At 45.6% G+C, this 23818-nt stretch overlaps 3 long non-coding RNA genes across 6 annotated transcripts in view; 1 reads left to right on the forward strand and 2 right to left on the reverse strand.

Annotated features, from left to right (window-relative positions):
• On the forward strand, positions 1–23813 carry LOC133513648 (uncharacterized). The gene is made up of 3 exons (XR_009798552.1): positions 1–126; positions 17474–17537; positions 23315–23813. It is a non-coding gene; the product is annotated as an uncharacterized LOC133513648 (long non-coding RNA).
• LOC133513654 (uncharacterized) lies at positions 79–981 on the reverse strand. The gene is made up of 3 exons (XR_009798553.1): positions 884–981; positions 259–315; positions 79–118 (listed from the first exon to the last, which is right to left on the reverse strand). It is a non-coding gene; the product is annotated as an uncharacterized LOC133513654 (long non-coding RNA).
• Positions 6718–23818, reverse strand: part of LOC133513636 (uncharacterized) — a 21758-nt gene continuing 4657 nt past the window's right edge. For 2 of the 4 annotated variants that reach the window (XR_009798548.1, XR_009798549.1), the window contains 3 exons: positions 20481–20664; positions 19373–19513; positions 6718–8410 (listed from right to left, as the gene is read on the reverse strand). This is a non-coding gene — a long non-coding RNA (uncharacterized LOC133513636). Of the gene's footprint in view, positions 8411–19372; positions 19514–20480; positions 20665–22685; positions 22828–23818 lie in introns of all 4 variants that reach the window. The other 2 variants (XR_009798547.1, XR_009798551.1) reach the window with 2 other exon arrangements.

Below are 23818 nucleotides of genomic sequence, written 5' to 3' on the forward strand. Positions count from 1 at the left end.
CTTCCCTGGAGCGTCACGCGACACCCATGGGGTAGAACCAGCTGACTGTGGTCTCTGTCCATGTGCTCCCTCGGAGTCTGATTTGGCTCTCTTATGGTGGCCCCCACTGGTCAACAAACTGGGAAGGTAATTGTGAGAAAGATAAAACGGTGCTACCACCTTTACAACTTCATGACATCCAGTACGATGGATTGTTACAATTATTCTGTCCGTCTACATAGACGGTAATATTCCCTTGTGAGCCAGAGCCCAGCTGACCTCAGGCGGTAGGTAAGACTCCGCCTTGGATTGGTTGCCAGTCAGTCGCAAGGCACACTGTAGTGTACGGAAACCAAAATACAGTATTAAAAACAACTACTAGGCCGGTCGAAGTGCCAAATTCTGCCTTGATGTCTGTATTCGATATTCCGACCCTCGTGTGGATAAGCGCCTTGGGAAATGGATGGATATTTGGAGTGGTGCCGTTAGATACGGTCCCAATTCATCCCGTCTCCACGCTTGTAACATTCGAGCGATGTGGTTTTAGATACACAATGTGTACCATAATTCCCGGCCTACAGAGCGCACCTGGTTATAGGCCTCACCCAGTACATTTGTAAAGGAAATACCATTTGGTACATACATAAGCCATAGCCGTGAAAAAGCCGCAAGTGCCCACATTGAAACCAATATTGAAACACGAAATATGGTACACAGAGAGTTTAACGCTAGTGCCACCCCGCTATCACCAATGCTAGCGCCACCGCGCTAATGCTAACGCTAACGCCGCTGCGCTAACAGTGCCAGTTAAACTGATACATGGCAGTAACACGCTAGCGGAGCGCTAACAGGGCCGGTAAAAGTCACTTCCTCGGCACATATTTTCCACCGGTCTCACTCTTACCTTTTCCGCTCGCGTGCCGCCCTTGCGGTCGTTAGAAAAGATGCACAAATTAGCTACATCACCACGTAAACCGCAGGGTTGAACGAGTGAGAAAAAAGTCCCGCCTTATAGGCAGGAAATTACGTTAATTCTAATTCTTTTATATGATGTCAACCTCAAATGGGAGTGGCAATAAATAGCTTGGTGTTTTTATAAGAAGGACTCCCCATCTGCCAAACTGATGCTTTCCTAAAGAGATTTTAATTTGCTGACAACGTCCTGCACTTATATGTAAAATTTTTGCTCTTCTTCTTCTTCTTTTCCTTTCGGCTTGTCCCGTTAGGGGTCGCCACAGCGTGTCATCTTTCTCCATCTAAGCCTATCTCGTGCATCTTCCTCTCTAACACCCACTGTCCTTGTCTATTTCTGATTCCTCCAGTTCTGCTTCCTGTTGTTTCTTCAGTGCCTCTAATGAGCTCATTTCTAATCCTATCCAACCTGTTCTCTCCGAGCAAGAACCTCAGCATCTTCATTTCTGCTACTTCCAGTTCCGCTTCCTGTTGTTTCTTCAGTGCCACCGTCTCTAATCCGTACATCGTGGCCGGCCTCACCACTGTTTTATAAACTTTGCCCTTCATCCTAGGGGAGACTCTTCTGTCACATAGAACAACTGTTCCACTCCTCTTGGACCCGTTTCTTCACTTCCTTGCCACACTCACCATTGCTCTGGATTGTTGACCCCAAGTATTTGAAGTCGTCCACCTTCGCTATCTCTTATCCCTGGAGCCTCACTCTTCCCCCTAAACCCCTCTCATTTGCGCAGATATATTCCGTTTTACTTCGGCCAATCTTCATTCCTCTCCTCTCCAGTACGTGCCTCCATTTTTCTAATTGTTCCTCCGCCTGCTCCCTGCTCCCTGCTTTCACTGCAGATCACAATATCATCTGCGAACACTATAGTCCAAGGGGAATCCAATCCAAGGGGCTCAGCGCGGATCCCTGATGCATTCCCACCTCCACCTTAAATTCTTGTGACACACAGCACACCTCAGCACTGTTCTGCTGCCATTATACATGTCCTGCACTATTCTAAGAGATTTCTCTGCCACACCAGACTTGCGCATGCAGTTCCACAGTTCCTCTCTTGGTACTCGGTCATAGGCTTTCTCTAGGTCTACAAAAACACAATGTAGCTCCTTCTGAGCTTCTCTGTACTTTTCCACAAGCATCCTCAAGGCAAATAATGCATCTGTGGTACTCTTTAAAAGCAGTTTCCCTTTCAAACAAGAAACTTTCTCATTCGAACCAGAACTCTCTCTCTCTCTCTCTCTCTCTCTCTATATATATATCTTCTTTTCCTTTCGGCTTGTCCCGTTAGGGGTCGCCACAGCGTGTCATCTTTTGCCATCTTAGCCTATCTCCTGCATCTTCCTCTCTAACCCCAACTGCCCTCATGTCTTCCCTCACCACATCCATAAACCTTCTCTTTGGTCTTCCTCTCGCTCTTTTGCCTGGGAGCGCCATCCTCAGCATCCTTCTACCAATATACTCACTCTCTCGCCTCTGAACATGTCCAAACCATCGAAGTCTGCTCTCTCGAATCTTGTCTCCAAAACATCCAGCTTTGGCCGTCCCTCGAATGAGCTCATTTCTAATCCTATCCAACCTGCTCACTCCGAGCGGAACCTCAACATCTTCATTTCTGCCACCTCCAGTTCAGCTTCCTGTTGTTTCTTCAGTGCCACCGTCTCTAATCCGTACATCATGGCCGGCCTCACCACTGTTTTGTAAACTTTGCCCTTCATCCTAGCAGACACTCTTCTGTCACATAACACACCAGACACCTTTCGCCAGCTGTTCCAACCTGCTTGAACCCGTTTCTTCACTTCCTGACCACACTCACCATTGCTCTGGATTGTTGACCCCAAGTATTTGAAGTCGTCCACCCTCCCTGTAGCCTCACTCTTCCCCCTCTACTTTTCTCATTCACGCACATATATTCTGTTTTACTTCGGCTAATCTTCATTCCTCTCCTTTCCAGTGCATGTCTCCATCTTTCCAATTGTTCCTCTGCATGCTCCCTGCTTTCACTGCATATGACAATATCATCTGCGAACATCATGGTCCAAGGGGATTCCAGTCTAACCTCATCTGTCAGCCTATCCATTACCACTGGCAAACAGGAAGGGGCTCAGAGCTGATCCCTGATGCAGTCCCACCTCCACCTTAAATTCCTCTGTCACACCTAAGGCACACCTCACCATTGTTCTGCTACCATCATACATGTCCTGTACTATTTTAACATACTTCTCTGCCACACCAGACTTACGCATGCAGTACCACAGTTCCTCTCTTGGTACTCTGTCATAGGCTTTCTCTAGATCCACAAAGACACAATGTAGCTCCTTCTGACCTTCTCTGTACTTTTCCACGAGCATCCTCAAGGCAAATAATGCATCTGTGGTACTCTTTCTAGGCATGAAACCATACTGTTGCTCGCAGATACTTACTTCTGTCCTGAGTCTAGCCTCCACTACTCTTTCCCATAACTTCATTGTGTGGCTCATCAACTTTATTCCTCTATAGTTCCCACAGCTCTGAACATCCCCTTTGTTCTTAAAAATGGGAACTAGAACACTTTTCCTCCATTCTTCAGGCATCTTTTCGCCCGCTAGTATTCTGTTGAATAAGTTGGTCAAAAACTCCACAGCCATCTCTCCAAATTGCTTCCATACCTCTACCGGTATGTCATCAGGACCAACTGCCTTTCCATTTTTCATCCTTTGTAGTGCCTTTCTGACTTCCCCCTTAGTAATCATTTCCACTTCCTGGTCCTTCACTCTTGCCTCTTCAACTCTTCCTTCTCTCTCATTTTCTTCATTCATCAACTTCTCAAAGTATTCTTTCCATCTATTTAGTACACTACCGGCACCAGTCAACACATTTCCATCTCTATCCTTAATCACCCTTACCTGCTGCACATCCTTCCCATCTCTATCCCTCTGTCTGGCCAACCTGTAGAGATCCTTTTCTCCTTCTTTCGTGTCCAACCTGGTGTACATGTCTTCATATGCCTCTTGTTTAGCCTTTGCCACCTCTACCTTTGCCCTACGTCGCATCTCGATGTACTCCTTTCGCCTCTCCTCAGTCCTCTCAGTATCCCACTTCTTCTTCGCTAATCTCTTTCCTTGTATGACTCCCTGTACTTTGGGGTTCCACCACCAAGTCTCCTTCTCCCCTTTCCTACCAGATGACACACCAAGTACTCTCCTGCCTGTCTCTCTGATCACCTTGGCTGTCGTCGTCCAGTCTTCCGGGAGCTTCGGTTGTCCATCGAGAGCCTGTCTCACCTCTTTCCGGAAGGCCGCACAACATTCTTCCTTTCTCAGCTTCCACCACATGGTTCTCTGCTCTACCTTTGTCTTCTTAATCTTCCTACCCACCACCAGAATCATCCTACATACTACCATCCTATGCTGTCGAGCTACACTCTCCCCTACCACTACTTTACAGTCAGTAACCTCCTTCAGATTACATCGTCTGCACAAAATATAATCTACCTGCGTGGTTCTACCTCCGCTCTTGTAGGTCACTATATGTTCCTCCCTCTTCTGGAAATAAGTGTTCACTACAGCCATCTCCATCCTTTTTGCAAAGTCCACCACCATCTGCCCTTCAAAGTTCCTTTCATGGATGCCGTACTTACCCATCACTTCTTCATCGCCCCTGTTTCCTTTACCAATATGTCCATTACAATCTGCACCAATCACAACTCTCTCGCTGTCTGGGATGCTCAGAACTACTTCATCTAGTTCCTTCCAGAATTTCTCTTTCAACTCTAGGTCACATCCTACCTGTGGTGCATAGCCGCTAACCACATTATACATAACACCCTCAATTTCAAATTTTAGTCTCATCACTCGATCTGATACTCTTTTCACCTCCAAGACATTCTTAGCCAGCTCTTCCTTTAAAATAACCCCTACTCCATTTCTCTTCCCATCTACTCCGTGGTAGAATAATTTAAACCCTGCTCCCAAACTTCTAGCCTTACTACCTTTCCACCTGCTCTCTTGGATGCACAGAATATCAACCTTTCTCCTAATCATCATCTCAACCAACTCCTGTGCTTTTCCTGTCATAGTCCCAACATTCAAAGTCCCTACACTCAGTTGTAGCTCTGTGCATTCCTCTTTTTCTTCTGACGCTGGATCCGGTTTCCTCCTCTTCTTTGTCTTCGACCCACAGTAGCTGAATTTCCACCGACGCCCTGCAGGTTAGCAGTGCCGGGGGCGGGCGTTGTTAACCCGGGCCACGACCGATCCGGTATGGGATTCTTTAGATGAACGCTCATATTTGTTTGGCACAGTTTTTACGCCGGATGCCCTTCCTGACGCAACCCTCTGCATTTATCCGGGCTTGGGACCGGCCTACAGATTGCACTGGTTTGTGCCCCCATAGGGCTGCATTCTCTCTCTCTCTATATATATATATATATATATATATATGTATATAAAATCAGTTAATCTTCAAAGTGCAAAATATCTTAGCTTACAATAATTTGTTGTTTTTAATGACTCGCAGACGACAATATCATCTGTGAACATCATAGTCCAAGGGGATTCCAGTCTAACCTCATCTCTCCGCCTATCCATTACTAGCGCAAACAGGAAGGGGCTCAGCGCGGATCCCTGACGCAGTCCCACCTCCACTTTAAATTCTTCTGGCACACTTACGGCACATCTCCCCGCTGTTCTGCTGCCCTCATACATATCCTCTACTATTCTAACATATTTCTCCGCCACACCGGACTTCCTCTCATGGTACTCTGTCATAGGCTTTCTCTAGCTCGCAAATCAAAGTAAAAATTTGTCTGAGCCACATCATCTGGGATCGAAGCTGTCATCGAGTCACTCAAGGCAATGCTGTATATAGTTTCTATATAATTTCAATACATTTATCAAAAAAAAAAAAAAAAAACTGGCAGGCGATAAAGTAAAAAGTCAAAGGATTCTTCAGGATTTTGGGATGGCCGCCGGCCCTGGATCCTCCCCTGCTATTTGAGCAGCAGCAGAATCCCTTCCCCACATTCAACAATCTGCACGAAGCTTACCTGGACTTGGCACAGAAAGTGGGACAGTCACAATTAATTAGTTTGCTGCTGCAACCAAATTGTCTTTTTTTTTTTTCCCCACCGTGGTGTTATGGAGAGAAATTTGGTCGTGAGTTTCCTGGCATTTTTTTTGCAAATCTAGAAAAGCTCTATATAAAAACCATCCCTTATTATTAGTTGTAGTACGGGAAGTCGTCAATGCCACAGAGACACGTGTGACGAGTGGAAAATGAGGAAGTGAGAAACGAGAAGGAACTTCTCGTCTCCTGCCTTGCCCTTGAGTGTAGAAATGAAGTCATGTAGCACAATGCAGGCATATGACACGGGCCAAGTCAAATATGGATTTTTGGATGAAATGATCGAAACAGTGATTTTGATAAGTGTTAACCAACAGTTCCGTAGGAAAGGTTACTTTGTACGCAGCTGGAGTGGCTTATTTTCGAGCGGGGAGGGAACTCTGGTATTGTTGCAGCCAGACTACAGTAGATTGTTACTCCCTTGAGTTTGCAGCACTGCAGTGGCTTTTCTTTCCAGAGGCAAACATCTGCCTTGTCGTAGGAGCGTTGCCCCTGGCATTATATCATATATATATAATTATAGCCCAGCTACTCAAGTCTTCATGATAACTGTGACGATAATGTTGCTAAAAATTAAGTGGCCCGTTATTCTCTCATCTGCCTCGTTTGTTAAAAAAAAAAACGTGTTTTTTATTCACGTCAAAACAAGCAAAACAGCTGACGTGGAATGTTTCCGTTTCATTTTATTCTGCAGTCATCATAAAGTACATAACCACACATGATTCACCGTGAAGATGCGCTGGCCGGCCACAATACATGACCACTTGCACCATTAATAGAAGCTATCAAATAATCTGCCTTTGCAAAGATAATAATGCTGAGTTGTGATTGACAGAGGTATTATTTTCACACGTTTCTATTATTGTGCTCGCAGTGGTGTAAAACTGTTGACTCACGCTGAGGGCTTTTCGGAATATTTTTTTACTTTTTCATGTAATGTAACAGAATATATGTGTATGAATGAGAGGGGTGGAGGGGGAAGAGTGAACGGTGAGGCTACTGGGGGAAGAAATGGCGAGGGTGGATGGCTTCAAATAGTTAGGGTCAACAATCCAGAGCAATGGCGGGTGTGGTAAAGAAGTGAAGAAACGGGTCCAAGCAGGTTGGAGCAGCTGGCGGAAGGTGTCTGGTGTGTTGCGTGACGGAAGAGTCTATGCTAGGATGAAGAAGGGCAAAGTTTATAAAACAGAGGTGACGCCGGCTATGATGTTCGGATTATAGACGGTGGCACTGAAGAAGCAACGGGAAGCAGAAATGGAGGTGACAGAAATGAAGATGTTGAGGTTCTCGCTCGGAGTGAGCAGGTTGGATAGGATTAGAAATGAGCTCTTTAGAGGGACAGCCAAAGTTGGATGTTTTGGAGAAAAGGTTAGGGAGGGCAGACTTCGATGGTGTGGACATGTCCAGAGGCGAGAAAGTGAGTAAATTGGTAGAAGGGTGACGAAGATGGAGCTGTCAAGGAAGAGAGAGCGAGAGGAAGACCAAAGAAAAGGTCGATGGACGTCGTGAGGGAGGACATGATGACAGTGGGTGTTAAAGAAGAAGATGCACTTGATAGGCTAAGATAGAAAAAGATGACACACCATGGTGATCCCTAACGGGACAAGACGAAAGGAAAAGAAGAATGTAACAAGTAACCAGTATATGATGATGCAGTGCATTTAAAACACAGAAATTGACAGTTAAATTAATACCTCTATGATTGTGTCAGTTAAAACCTCTGAAAAGGTCATGTTTTATGTACAGCTCTTTTCTTCAGTCTTATTAGAATTAGAAAGTGGAGACATGGTCAGTAAATCAGCAAAAAAAAAATAGAAAATTAACATAACAGGCTGGAAGTTAATCAATATGGATATATTTTGACGATTCATACCCGGTAGATAAACAACTCTGCAAGTAAGCTACTCTGCTTTTGTTGCATGGTGGGAGTTTGTCTTCGCCACTGGATGGCAGCAGAGGACTAGAACTTCAAAACTAGACCGTGAGGCCTTTATCCAAAAGATTCCTGAATCAGCACTATTCCCTCCGCTCATAATTTATCAAATGTTTTATTTCAGCTTTCTTCACGTGACGTCATATTCTGCAGTTGGGTGATTGGTACAAGGCCGCTTAAGGTTTTCACCTCCGATAGTCCACGTCGGTGCTGCCGGATTATTATTGCAAAGAATTTCTGCGGCAGTATACTTGCTGATTGCTTCGTTCTCACTCCTCACAACAACCAGCTAAGACACTGCCAGAGAAACACCCACAGCATCCGCGTGCTTCCTCCCGCCGGCCGGTCCTCGCCACCGCGGTCCGCCTCGACTGTGGCATCTTGAATCCTCCACACTTTCCAGGTCTGCCTCGAACCTGGAAGTTCTAAAAGAGAAGTAGATGACGATCAGATTTCTGTGACGAGACACAACGTGGGTAGCCTTTCGTGTTTTCAAAAGAATTCAGTGACTGATCAAATACATCCTCTTTGGCCCACTGTGGGTTACATAACTGATGAGTCGGTACATGGCCGTTTAAAGTGACCGAAAGCGTATTCCCAAATAGATTCTTGATTCCCCCCCCCCCCCCCCACCACCCCCACCACCACCACCACCACCACACACACACTTCCTCTTCTTGCCTGGTGTGCATCATCTCTCTGAGTTTGCACAACTTGAGCAAACACACACACACCCCCAATCCAAGAATAGAATTTGTGTCATGACTCATGATTTTGCATCAAAACGCCGAGATTGATTTACCTTGATTTGCAGCGGTGCGTTCCTATGTCCGCTCTCCTCGTGTAAAACAAACGATTGGGTGTTGTTTGCCAACACGATATCAGCGAAAGTCTCTCCGCAATCTCTGCAGTCCTATTTTTGTCTGCCTGACAATTTTATATGGTCTTCTCCCTGCGGACTCGGCTTGCTGACGGGACAGCACGGACAACGAGAGACCGATCTGCGGTCGCCCGCTGTAAGAACGACGTGATGAGGGAGTAAATGCGGCTTGAATAAGCTTCTGGACTCTGCTATCATATGATCTGTCGCGGGTTGTGTAACTGGAAAGTCATGCCTTGAGTGGTGCTCGGAGAATTTTCATCTCGTCCTTTGACGGAAACAATCGCACAAGGTGTTTGTGATGTACAATCGAATTTATGTCACCCTCCTTTAAGTTGTCAAACGCATCCTCCTCCTGGAACACACGAAGCTTAGAACAACAGGACTTGTGCTCAGACATCCCGAGAAAACATTACCTGGACAGTGAGGAATTAGCAGGCGCTAACCGATGCATGCTACAAGGTCAGTCATACCCGACGAATCCAAATTGGAGTCGAATGACGGCTTGCGTCCTTTTTGGCAGTTGATAGCGGCAGGAATGTTAATATGATATTCAGTGTTTGTACAGTCATCAAATGAGGGTTGCAGTGTACCCCCACGTATTGCGACTTGGGTGCAGCATGACCATGCATGACGTCGTCCTCTGCAATTGCCATACTCTAGCGTCATATCGGAAATAAAGATTGAGTGACTTGAGTTATATCTGCTATATATTTGACTTTGACTATGAAGTTTGTTTGAAACAAGCAGTTGGTGATGAAATCTCATCCCATGGTAGTATGAATCCATCCACACATCTTCCGATTATGTGAGGGGACAGTAGCCTTAGCAAGGAAGCTCAGATTTCCCTCTGCCAAGCCACTTCATCCACTTCTTCCGGGAGATCTAGAGGTGTTCCCAGGCCAGCCGGGGAACAGTCTCTCCACCAGGAGTTTTCCCTGGGGGTCTCTTCCCGGTGGGACATGCCTGGCACACCTCACAAGGGACGGACGCATCCCGGACCCCATCCCAATCAGATGCCTGAGCCAACTCATCTGGCTCCTCTTAATGTGGAGGAGCAGTGGTTCTACTCTGATCCCCTCCTCATCCCTCACCCCAATTCTAAGGGGAGAGCCTGGACACCATGCAGAGAAAATTCTTTTTGGCTCCTTGTGTCTGGGTTTCTATTCTTTTAGTCATGACCCACAGCCCGTGACCATAGGTGAGGGTATGAATGTAGATCATCCGGGAAATTGAGAGTTTTGTCTTAACTCCTTCACTGCAATGGACTGATACAAATTCTGCATCACTGCAGACGTTGCATCGATCCGCCCGTCAATCTCCTTGAAACCACATTGCTGCTACTAAATTTGAGATTTGACTAGATTTGAGAATTCTGGACGGACCCTCCTCTCTAGCATCCCGGAATGGACTTTACCACGGAGGATGAGAAGTGTGATTTCCCCCGATATTCGAACACGGTCTCCGGCGGGTTCCACCGTCCCAGTCTCTCGATCCTGACCCACTGTCATCGATGTGATATTGAAGAGGCTTGTCAACCAGGACACCAAAACTACATCCGGAGCATTTAGAAACTCTGCCCGAATCTCATCCACCACTGGTGCCTTGCCACCATGGACCTTCTTAACCACCTCCGTGACCTCAGTGTACCCCACGTTTTCTAGAATGTGAGCAAAGTTCTGTTAAAGGTGGGAGTTTCAACTCATAACAGGGGTTTCTTCCAGACATTTCCAGCGGACCCTCACACAACAGGTCAGACCGGCATCTTCCGCCAACCATCGCCCCCAACGCACCACCAGGTGGTGATCAGTTGACAGTGCCGCCCTTCTCGTCATCGGCGCATTCAAGACGTGCGTCCGAAAGTCTGGTGACACGACCACAAAGCGTTATGTACTGCATTTAATAATTCTTTGGTATCGGTCCGAACACCTAATTCAAATGGCACCGTTTCTGCAATACAAGAATTAGACAAAAAAAACAAAAACAAAAGGCATCAAATGATCTACCCTGGATTGAATTATTTGTAGCTAAGTAATTTTATGTGGTGAAATTTTACAATCCCAGAACATTATTGTGTTTTATTGTAACTGGAAATCTGATTTAGAAGTCTTTCCACTCATTCCATTTCCTAATCCTTTCCATTTTTGGGAACCCAAGTAAACTGACCCAAATATATATACAGTTATGTGGATTAGTCAAATAATCGACAAATCAAATATACTGGTATACAAATATATCTAATCCATGTTAAAAGCATGAAATCAAATCATTTCCTTTACTTGGCTAGCCAGCCATCCATCGATCCATTTTCTGAAACGCTTATCCTCACTAGGGCCGCGGGAGCACTGGAGCCTATTTGCGCCGTCAACGGGCAGGAGGCGGGTTACACCCCGAACTGGTTGCCAACCAATCACAGGGCACATTGGGAGAAACAGCCGCACTCACAATCACACCTAGGGGCAATTTAGAGTGTCCAATTAATGTTCCATGTTTTGGGGATGTGGGAGGAAACCGAGTGCCCGGAGAAAACTTGTGCAGGAACGGGGAGAAGATGCAAACTCCACACAGGCGGTGCTGGGATTTGAATCCCAGTCCTCAGAACTGTGAGGCCAATACTCTTAACGAGTTGTTCCACCGTGCTGGCACAAGATGGCCAAACAATCTTCATAAATTAGCAATTCTGCGAGTACCAAAGTAAGAATTCTAAAATGATCATTTATAAAAATGAACCAAGTTTTTCTACGCTTTCATTGTAGTTATACGATAATGGTGCAATGTTGCACGAAACTGCACTAATATAGCAGCATAAGCAAAAAGTGATACTTTTGGGGGGCACTCCCAAAAGATTTATTGTCAGTATATTCCCACTTATTCAATATTTTTAATAGACTTTTTGTGATGCAATCATATTATTATTATTAATATTAATAGAGTTCTGCTATTGAATAAACTTTTTTTAATGCAATTATATTATCATTATATAGTTAATAGATTTCTGCTATTCACTGTCAGGCCCAGTCTCTCCCCACCTGCGCAAAAACTCGCATCTGCTTGACTTTTAAGTATGTGCTGCACCACAGTCCTTACAGTCACAATTCCTATCAGTGGAAATTCAGATCTCCCCTTCCAAACATACTTAAAAAAAATGAAAAGTCCTAATATTTGACTAGAACCACTGACAGGTTAATTAACTGTTAATGAACTGATTGTATCATTAAAATGGCACTAGTTGGCAGGATATATCAAACAGCGAATCAAATTTGTGTCCTTGGAAACAGGAAATATTGGCAAGCATAAGCTTGTTGATCGACTTTGACAAGGGCAAAGCTGGGACGGCTCGACAGCTTGGTGTGAGCATCTGCTAAACTGTGGATCTCGTCGGGCATTTTCAAGCTACAGTTTTTTTTTTTTTCTTTTTTTTCCCAGTACTGTTCCATAGGCGCAATGGCCCGCATGGCTCTGACCTGTACAAAGCATCTAAGAAAATCTAATTACTGGGCAGCCCTATGGGGGCAAATGCAGCCCTATGGGGGCACAAACCAGTGCAATCTGTAGGCCGGTCCCAAGCCCGGATAAATGCAGAGGGTTGCGTCAGGAAGGGCATCCGGCGTAAAAACTGTGCCAAACAAATATGAGCGTTCATCTAAAGAATCCCATACCGGATCGGTCGTGGCCCGGGTTAACAACGCCCGCCCCCGGCACTGCTAACCTGCAGGGCGTCGGTGGAAATTCAGCTACTGTGGGTCGAAGACAAAGAAGAGGAGGAAACCGGATCCAGCGTCAGAAGAAAAAGAGGAATGCACAGAGCCTACAACTGAGTGTAGGGACTTTGAATGTTGGGACTATGACAGGAAAAGCTCAGGAGTTGGTTGACATGATGATTAGGAGAAAGGTTGATATTCTGTGCATCCAAGAGAGCAGGTGGAAAGGTAGTAAGGCTAGAAGTTTGGGAGCAGGGTTTAAATTATTCTACCACGGAGTAGATGGGAAGAGAAATGGAGTAGGGGTTATTTTAAAGGAAGAGCTGGCTAAGAATGTCTTGGAGGTGAAAAGAGTATCAGATCGAGTGATGAGACTAAAATTTGAAATTGAGGGTGTTGTGTATAATGTGGTTAGCGGCTATGCACCACAGGTAGGATGTGACCTAGAGTTGAAAGAGAAATTCTAGAAGGAACTAGATGAAGTAGTTCTGAGCATCCCAGACAGCGAGAGAGTTGTGATTGGTGCAGATTGTAATGGACATATTGGTAAAGGAAACAGGGGCGATGAAGAAGTGATGGGTAAGTACGGCATCCAGGAAAGGAACTTTGAAGGGCAGATGGTGGTGGACTTTGCAAAAAGGATGGAGATGGCTGTAGTGAACACTTATTTCCAGAAGAGGGAGGAACATATAGTGACCTACAAGAGCGGCGGTAGAACCACGCAGGTAGATTATATTTTGTGCAGACGATGTAATCTGAAGGAGGTTACTGACTGTAAAGTAGTGGTAGGGGAGAGTGTAGCTCGACAGCATAGGATGGTAGCATGTAGGATGATTCTGGTGGTGGGTAGGAAGATTAAGAAGACAAAGGTAGAGCAGAGAACCATGTGGTGGAAGCTGAGAAAGGACGAATGTTGTGCGGCCTTCCGGAAAGAGGTGAGACAGGCTCTCGATGGACAACCGAAGCTCCCGGAAGACTGGACGACGACAGCCAAGGTGATCAGAGAGACAGGCAGGAGAGTACTTGGTGTGTCATCTGGTAGGAAAGGGGAGAAGGAGACTTGGTGGTGGAACCCCAAAGTACAGGGAGTCATACAAGGAAAGAGATTAGCGAAGAAGAAGTGGGATACTGAGAGGACTGAGGAGAGGCGAAAGGAGTACATCGAGATGCGACGTAGGGCAAAGGTAGAGGTGGCAAAGGCTAAACAAGAGGCATATGAAGACATGTACACCAGGTTGGACACGAAAGAAGGAGAAAAGGATCTCTACAGGTTGGCCAGACAGAGGGATAGAGATGGGAAGGATGTGCAGCAGGTAAGGGTGATTAAGGATAGAGATGGAAATGTGTTGACTGGTGCCGGTAGTGTACTAAATAGATGGAAAGAATACTTTGAGAAGTTGATGAATGAAGAAAATGAGAGAGAAGGAAGAGTTGAAGAGGCAAGAGTGAAGGACCAGGAAGTGGAAATGATTACTAAGGGGGAAGTCAGAAAGGCACTACAAAGGATGAAAACTGGAAAGGCAGTTGGTCCTGATGACATACCGGTAGAGGTATGGAAGCAATTTGGAGAGATGGCTGTGGAGTTTTTGACCAACTTATTCAACAGAATACTAGCGGGCGAAAAGATGCCTGAAGAATGGAGGAAAAGTGTTCTAGTTCCCATTTTTAAGAACAAAGGGGATGTTCAGAGCTGTGGGAACTATAGAGGAATAAAGTTGATGAGCCACACAATGAAGTTATGGGAAAGAGTAGTGGAGGCTAGACTCAGGACAGAAGTAAGTATCTGCGAGCAACAGTATGGTTTCATGCCTAGAAAGAGTACCACAGATGCATTATTTGCCTTGAGGATGCTCGTGGAAAAGTACAGAGAAGGTCAGAAGGAGCTACATTGCGTCTTTGTGGATCTAGAGAAAGCCTATGACAGAGTACCAAGAGAGGAACTGTGGTACTGCATGCGTAAGTCTGGTGTGGCAGAGAAGTATGTTAAAATAGTACAGGACATGTATGATGGTAGCAGAACAATGGTGAGGTGTGCCTTAGGTGTGACAGAGGAATTTAAGGTGGAGGTGGAACTGCATCAGGGATCAGCTCTGAGCCCCTTCCTGTTTGCAGTGGTAATGGATAGGCTGACAGATGAGGTTAGACTGGAATCCCCTTGGACCATGATGTTCGCAGATGATATTGTCATATGCAGTGAAAGCAGGGAGCATGCAGAGGAACAATTGGAAAGATGGAGACATGCACTGGAAAGGAGAGGAATGAAGATTAGCCGAAGTAAAACAGAATATATGTGCGTGAATGAGAAAAGTAGAGGGGGAAGAGTGAGGCTACAGGGAGGGTGGACGACTTCAAATACTTGGGGTCAACAATCCAGAGCAATGGTGAGTGTGGTCAGGAAGTGAAGAAACGGGTTCAAGCAGGTTGGAACAGCTGGCGAAAGGTGTCTGGTGTGTTATGTGACAGAAGAGTGTCTGCTAGGATGAAGGGCAAAGTTTACAAAACAGTGGTGAGGCCGGCCATGATGTACGGATTAGAGACGGTGGCACTGAAGAAACAACAGGAAGCTGAACTGGAGGTGGCAGAAATGAAGATGTTGAGGTTCCGCTCGGAGTGAGCAGGTTGGATAGGATTAGAAATGAGCTCATTCGAGGGACGGCCAAAGCTGGATGTTTTGGAGACAAGATTCGAGAGAGCAGACTTCGATGGTTTGGACATGTTCAGAGGCGAGAGAGTGAGTATATTGGTAGAAGGACGCTGAGGATGGAGCTCCCAGGCAAAAGAGCGAGAGGAAGACCAAAGAGAAGGTTTATGGATGTGGTGAGGGAAGACATGAGGGCAGTTGGGGTTAGAGAGGAAGATGCAGGAGATAGGCTAAGATGGCAAAAGATGACACGCTGTGGCGACCCCTAACGGGACAAGCCGAAAGGAAAAGAAGAAGAAGAAGAAGAAGTCCAGACTTTCCAAGACACGTTTAACACCTTACTGGGTCTAAGATGAATACAGTTCCAAATAGATAAAGCTTTTTGTTGTTGTGGTGAGATGATTAGCTAGCATGTAGAGCATGTAGCATGTAGAGAGAGAGAGAGAGAGAGAGAGAGAGATGGACCATTTGCACACAAATTTTCGATGGATAGCCTACACTCATCTGTAAAGGTGCAACAACTCATCGATTAATCAACAACTAATCTGTCAAATCCATTGATAACGACTTTGACATTTAGAGTCACTGACTTAATGTCAAAGTCGTCTCATTTCACCCTCACAGCTGTCAATATTTCTGTAGTCCTCCATTCTGCACACTGATTATCTTTGTTTAATCAAAAAAGATGTGATTCTTTTGGGGAGGGAGGGATTAGAAAACGTTAAAATATATTGAATAACTCATTTAAGTCGACTGCAAAGGTAGGTTGACGCAGACGTGCTGTCTTGCCGGGGCGACCCCCCGCCCCAAAAAGTTTTGCCCAAAACATTGTTTACGCTGCCAGAACCGAAGTTTCACACGGACATTTATTCCAGACAGACGTAATGGGGTCTGATAAATGACATGATCTGTAAATTATTTTTAAGACAGTATCAGATGTGTAATGTTTTGTTTTTTTTTTTACCTAAAATGGTCATCGCTAGTGCACTAACGCCAATTGCAAATGCTAAACGTTTAGCAAAGGCTCATTTTTGTTGTCTCAAACCCTGGACACAGTTTATACCATACACGGCGTACCAGTATATGCACTTTAAGGATAAAAGTCCAGCCCTAGAAAATGACAATAAAATGCATGTTAGGGCGGCACGGTGGGTCAGCCGGTAAAGCGATCAAGCCCTGCGATTGGTTGGCGACCGGTTCAGAGTGTACCGCGCCTCCTGCCCATTGACAGCTGGGATAGGCGCCAGCACGCTCCGCGACCCTCGTGAGGATAAGCGGCAAAAGAAAATGGATGGATGGATGGATGCATGTTAGTCGGGGGAGGAAAATAACAACAAAATATCGATAAGATAATCAATTCTCAATAGATTGATCGTGACAACCAAACTGCGGTGGTTGCACAGGTGGGGTTACCACTCAATCATTTCCATGTGACAAGACTGACCCCTCAAAATCCATCCATCCATCCATTTTCTTTTGCCGCTTATCCTCACGAGGGTCACGGGGGTTTGCTGGAGCCTATCCCGGCTGTCAACGGGCAGGAGGTGGGGGCACACCCTGAACCGGTCGCCAGCCAATCGCAGGGCACATGGAGACAGACAACCGCACTCACAATCACATCTAAGGGCAATTTGGAGTGTCCGATGAATGTTGCATGTTTTCGGGATGTGGGAGGAAAGCGGAGTGCCCACCTGGAGGAAACCCACGCAGGCACGGGGAGAACATGCAAATTCCACACAGGCGGGCCCGGGATCAAACCCAGGTCCTCAGAAGTGTGAGGCCAACGCTTTACCGGCTGCTCCACTGTGCTGCCCATCCCTCAGAATGATTATCGAAATATACTTATGATTATTTCATCCTTGTTGTCTCAAATCATGTCCCTGCTGTCAGTGACAACAAAAATTCCCTCAAGACTCAAGTACGACATTCATATTGCTGCTTTTAATTCTTCCCTCATTGGCGGGCGATCAGGACGTGTATCGTATTCACACATTTTGAACGTGTACTGTGATATGTTTTAGTCGAGCTGTGACGCGGTCGCCAAACGGCGCCTCTAAACGTAGGGGTTGATGTCGTCGTAAGTAAATAGTCAAGTTTATTCCATGTAGTTTGAGCCCACGGAGGATTTCACTGCAGCGCGTGCGCATTTCCCGAACTGAAAAAGTCAATTGTCTGCTCCTGTATAAGGTGTCGGAATACGCAGATCGCTGCATGTGCCGCACACACAAAGTGCAACACGCTGACCTCCACCTCTCAATGTTCCTAGAACGACCGCACAAAAGCAGCTTTGCCTGGGGAGACCGTGCGGGGACCCACAACGTGACCTGCTCGTAAGTCCTGCAATTAACATTCTTACTTTTCATATAAATTACCTACTGAAATGTGGAAATATTTTGTACTTTTCCATTATGTTAAAGCTAATCCTAATAAAGTATATTACTTGGTCATTCCATTGTTGGCTAACAACAGTCACGCACCTTCATCCAATCCCATTGCACAAAACTAATCACCTTATGGCAAACAATGACATCACTATTTACTGCAGTGCAACGTTCTTGTGCCATACTACACTCGATGCGCACATCTTTGCCTGTCATGAGTTTTCCGTTGGCCGTTTAGTTCTCGTCTCTTGACTGTGAATCCTTGGTTACGGCCTTCATCGCGCTGTTTTTTTTTTTTTTGTGTATGTGGTGGGTTGCCTTTTCATAAGATTCATTTGTATGTCTTTACCTGCGCCAGAGTGCATTCTGTTGATTATTGATTGTCATTCACAAAGTGTGTTAACCCTGAACACGATAATTTCTCACGTCAACAAAATGTTTTTTTGCTCTTTGTAAATAGTTTAGTTTAATTTCGGCTCACTTGGGCCTGGAACAGGATAAGCACAATAGAAAACAGACTGTTTTCGACCACGTGACTCCATCTGGGGCACGCGGCCATGTTGGATGGGTTCACTCTACTGATGCGCCGCTCACTCTATGGCTTTTGCGTACAGACCTAACCCTTACACAAAATGTCCGTACGACTGTTAAAAGTGACGCATGATGGCTAAAAAGACTTTGGAAAGTTATCGGTGCTCACTAGATGTTGTTTCAAGAAACCGTTACGACAAGAAGTGCGCTTTGATCGACAATATCGACCCACATGCCTCGGAGAAACGTAAATGGCGCACACAAATGTTGGCGTCGGTAACCTATCCAGACATCGTCAACTATCTCGTCTTCTCGACAAGCGCTTATACCGTGGACCGACTAATGTCTGGACGCCTACAACCAATTCATCAATGGCTGACTTTGTGATGTGGCGGTATCAATTGGAAGGTACCTGTGCAATTTAAATATGTACCGCGTGATTACAGTCAGCGTTGTGTTAAATTATGTTGATTAAACCAACGAAAGAGGTGTTGATTGTTATTTTCGTTTTCGTTACCGAGAGGGAGAGAGAGAGGTTCGACCGGGACGAGTCCCAAGCGGAGCTCGCGCCTTTTTCTCCACTTCCACAGCTACATTTTTAACTCCACTCGTGAAACAGCTAGCGGTGCGGTAACTCGTTTTTGCAAACTAATTATAATAAAACAGAAAATACAGATTTTGGAGACATGCATTGCATTCACACACACGTGTAGGCCCTTCACGGAACTTCGATATTGCTAAGTAGGTGTGAAATTTACCAGTCAATCTACGTTCCTACCCTCACCTATGGGCTTGAGCTGTGGGTCGTGACCGAAAGAACAAGATCCCGGATACGAGCGGCCGAAGTGAGTTTCCTCTGCAGGGTGTCCGGGCTCTCCCTTCGAGAATGGGTGAGAAGCTCGGTCATCCGGGTGGGGCTCAGTGTCGAGACGCTGCTCCTCCGCATTGAGAGGAGCCAGATGAGGTGGCTGGGGCAACTGATTCCGATGGCTCCCGGACGCCTCCCCGGTGAGGTGTTCCGGGCATGTCCCACTGGAAACAGACCCCGGGGATGACCTAAGACACGCTGGCGAGACTATGCCTCTCGGCTGGCTTGGGAACGCCTCGGCATCCCTTCGGAAGAGCTGGAAGAAGTGGCTGGGGAATGGGAAATCTGGGTATCCCTCCTTAAGCTACTTCCCTCGCGACCCGGAGAAGCGGTAGAAGATAAGATGGATGGGGGTGTGAAATTCTAAAAGGTATCCAATACTTACCAAGAACAAAATGCTCCGAGCAAACTCAGGCGTAAGGGAATGACTTTGCTGCTAGATCGGCTCTGCTAATACGAGACAGCCACAGTTGTCGTCATTTGGTCGCAAACTGGTCCGTTTTCTCGCACTGGTTCTTGATCACAGCTGGTGGTCGAAAGAAAGACGCTTTACAACGCCCACTTTCGTTTGAGCAACCGGTAACATTGCAGTGCGCCCCCATTCGTACGCCTTTCTGAAATGATTCCTGCTTAGTTACTGTTTGTTTACTCGAATTCACCAAACCAAAATGGCGCCCGCGTTCTAAACCATAAGGCGAGTGACGTCAGTTGAAATAAGTCTATAGGATTCACGCACGCTGTATCTAATCCTCTATCTATCATCTATCATCTATCCTGATTTCTGTGAACAATGTGGTAGTTAGGTAATCCCGAGCACAAATTAGTTTTTAAATTTACAATACGGCACTGTATGGTTGTCTGCTGCGTCTGGTAATGCAAGCGGCCATTGCATCATTCTGGAAAAAAAAAGTCACACTAATGCAACAGCAATTATGGACAAAAAAAAAAATAGAAGGTTTCCTGAATTCAGCATGTTGGCATCTTTAGTCAAGAGGACACTGACGGCAGCAAGAAAAATGACCCCTGGACCAAAGCTGAAACTGTGAAGTGACAATCGGGGCTGTGGCCCAGTCACTCACACGGTTATCCATCGGGTGTTTTGGATTTGTAATTTCATAACCGGGTACCCTCAAAATGTCGCAGCGATGGCACCGATCGCTTTGTATGGGCTCATCACGCCTGGCACCCGAACTTCCCCCGGTACTAGAAATTGTACCTGGTTATGGGAATTATCATAAAGGAAAGGAGATTTGTTTCCATGGTGTCATCTTAGCGTCAAGACGCCGCTTGATGACGCCAATGTTTTCGAAACACTGCATTCATTTCCCTGCCCGTGATCAACTTACGCGCGCTTTTCTTGAAGCTTCCAATTTCCCGGTTTTGATTACAAAGACTTTTGCTTTTGAGCTTTGCTGATTTTAGCAATAACAGTTAACCCAAACATTCACAGGAAGGGCTGTAACATTATATGTCAGGCACTTTGAATCACTCACCCAAGGCGGTCAAGCAGTCCCAGCACCCCCCCGTCCACGTTTGGAACCGCTCAGCCGGTGCCCGGAGGTGTTCTGCGGGCTTTGACCCGAAAGCCGCTTGTGTCGTGTCTGTGCTGCACTTGGCCACTGCAACAAGTCAAGGCATGTTCCTGCGCGGCAGCCGGCGGGATACACGAGGCCGTTCCTAGACCAGAAAGGGAGGAGCAGGACTGGGTGAGGGGAGGGTAGTCCAAGAAGCCCGGCATGACTCAGCCTGCTTGATTTGGTTTGTATGCAAAGTTTGAACACTTTTGTTGCGGCACAAGACATTAAGATGATTGATAGTCTGCCTTTCATGCCTTAACGGGAAGCTGACCTAATGAGACAGTAAAACTGAATTCTTGTTTGCTTGCAGGTACTGACCTTTTCTGGGGGGTTTTTTGATCGTAAGGGTAGCAGCAATTTTTTGACGTTACTATCTGTACATTACAACTGTATATAGGCGAGCCCAAAACGCTTCACACACCGGCCAAATGTGGATTAGTCTCGGAAATGATAAATACATTTTTCAAAGACTGAAAGGTCGCATTTTGAAATCTTCATGAAAAACATTGTTACCCTCATAGCATAATTGCCAATGATTTTTCTAATTTACCGTCGCAAGATCAATAAATACCAATGAGATTGCTAAAAAAAAAAAAAGAGAGAGTTTTCTGTGTGTCTGTAGATTCTCAGGTCACAGTAATACGCAAAGGTCGAAGGGAGACAACTGTACTCTTCTTATTTATGTAAATAATTTTTTTCTTATTTCCCCCTTAATGTTTAAAAAAAATACTTGGGTAAATCATGCTATTGGGCTCAAGATTTTCATTGTTGTTTTAAAGAGTATGGTCCGTTTTGTGGCTAGGCAATATTTTTGCGCTATTGAAAACAATGTAACATTATTAATAAAAGAAAATGAAACCAAATATTTTAAGAAATATCTCACTATCTTAAATCTTTTTCTTTCGTCGTTTCATTTCCAGGTAAAACCAAATGAGCCTATAAAACTGCCCTTTAACTCGAAACTCTGGCCTTACTATCTACTTGTAGGCCCTTTTTAGTGCAAAGAACCATATTTGGTAACTTTAATTAAAATGGACACACCGTCCCTATGAGGCAGTAGACCAATTAGAATGTTACTTTATAAAAACCTACAGTATATAGACCATCCATCCATTTTCTTTACCCCTTATCCTCACGAGGGTCGCGGGGAGTGCTGGAGCCTATCCCAGCTGTCAACGGGCAGCAGGCGGGGTGCACCCTGAACTGGTTGGCAGCCAATCGCAAGGCACGTAGAGACAAACAGTCGCACTCACAATCACACCTAGGGACAATTTAGAGTGTCCAATTAATGTACAGTATATATATACATTTTTCTTATTAAAAAGTACAGTACCCGGCAATGAGTGACCCGCAACTCATAGTACTCGAACTAATTTGCATTCGTAATAGCCGATATTCATACTTGGACTTTAACGCAGTGGTACACGAGTAGCCCGTTAACACTAACGGACCTCTCCGATGGCGGCCTTAAGCTCCGCCCCCTTAGCCATGTCCCACATGCTTCCAAAATGGCGATTGAACAGAACATGTTTGAAGTCGATTCTCTATCATGTATTCCAGATAATATTGGGGTATGTTTTTGGGCCAAATGCGTCAGACCTGTCCAAGAGAGTTCTACAGAGAGGTCGCAAATATTTCACGCAAGGATATGTACACGGAATTAAGATTTTGGACGGAGCAGGACGCAATGTCAGAGTTGCAGCGAGATGTTGGCGATCGATGCAAAAAAAGTTTAAACTTCATATTGAAATCCAACAGGATAAAGTTGTGGAATCGTACTGCGCATGTAAAGCAGGGTGAGTACTTTTTACTTGGAAAGATCACGAGTAATAACATTGTAGTCTTTAGAAGTGAGTGGGTGTATTCATTTGATTTGGCTCGTAAGGGAACCCAGTGCTCCGTCTTAAAAGTCTGATGTAATACGAATAGGCGAATAGACATTTCTCTTGCATGACATGGCGCATTTACGTATCACTAACTCGACTCTTCGGCATAAAATGTTACACACTTCGTTCAGCAGGTCGGTGATACGCTAACAAAGTGAAAGTTGTTCTCCCGCAATGTATAAAGCACTGATAATAATTCAATCAAACTCAGAGAAGATACTTCTCCCTCACTTACCTTCGAAAATACAGCCTTGTTTTTGTCGATATTGTTCACATTCAATTGTTCGTGCGGTCGTCCGCAAGCCTCAATCCCTCGTAGAGACTTCGTCAACTGTGTTTTAGGCTTTGGAAAATGGATCAACCGGGCCCCTTGCAACCTAGCAGGATATCTTTCTTCAGAATCACACATTCCCCAAGCGCATCTGAGGACCATTTCCTTCGTAACATTAACTTTTCCAAGCGCATGCTATTGACAACCAGCGTCGCTTGTGGGACAACACGGCAAGAGGGGCGTGTCAAGCCAGGGGTTAATACAATGCGGCTATCTGATTGGCTATTATTGCACGAGTCATTGAAAGGTCAGAAAGGTCCATTAGGCAGTATCCTAATTTATTATATCCCATCATACAATACAGGCTTTCCGGACAAGGGCCTATTAGCGCTTACTCAATGAAAGATGGATTACACAGATGTATCCAAATGTGCTTGGCATGCTCTTTTTTTTTTTTTCCTACTGACACAAAACCTCGATCAGATGTGCAGATTCATGAGAGTCCATGAGGGCTAATTATGCAGTGCCGCTCTGCTACTCGCGTACCCCCACCCCCACACCCTCCTCCTCCTTTTTTCTTTTTCTTCCTTCAGAGGAAGGGTAAAGCCAGTTCATCACTGCTGTAGTGGAAGTTGATCACTAGGCAGATTCCAGTTGCAGCAGCAAGAACCAGCTCAGCAAAACTCGCCTGCTACAAATACGCTCTCAGTCCGGCTGCCCGGGCCTCCTGGAAGCAGCCGAGTGTACGTTTCTGTCCGCCGCGTCAGGCGGTAGGTAGGTAGACTGATGATGGACCTTATCAAATGGGAGCGCCGAGTCGCTGCGATCTTGTGCCCGGAAAGCACTTTTAACACTGCACGCTGGTGGTGTCATCTTTTCTACAGTAACAGCAAATGGGATGGTGCATGTAAAAAAAAAAAAAAAATCTGTGTCCGCAGATGACTACTTTCATTTATTAGCACCCGTGATGCAACGCTGCACCGCATTGCACTGCAATCACTAAATTCCGACTTCGTAAAGTTGCTCCAAATTGTACGCAAGTGTGAACCGTTTGCGGACGGGCGTTACTGCAAATCTGTGTTATTTTTTTTCAATTA

Source organism: Syngnathoides biaculeatus, chromosome 2 (genome assembly GCF_019802595.1).
Source record: "Syngnathoides biaculeatus isolate LvHL_M chromosome 2, ASM1980259v1, whole genome shotgun sequence".
Lineage (NCBI taxonomy): Eukaryota > Metazoa > Chordata > Actinopteri > Syngnathiformes > Syngnathidae > Syngnathoides > Syngnathoides biaculeatus.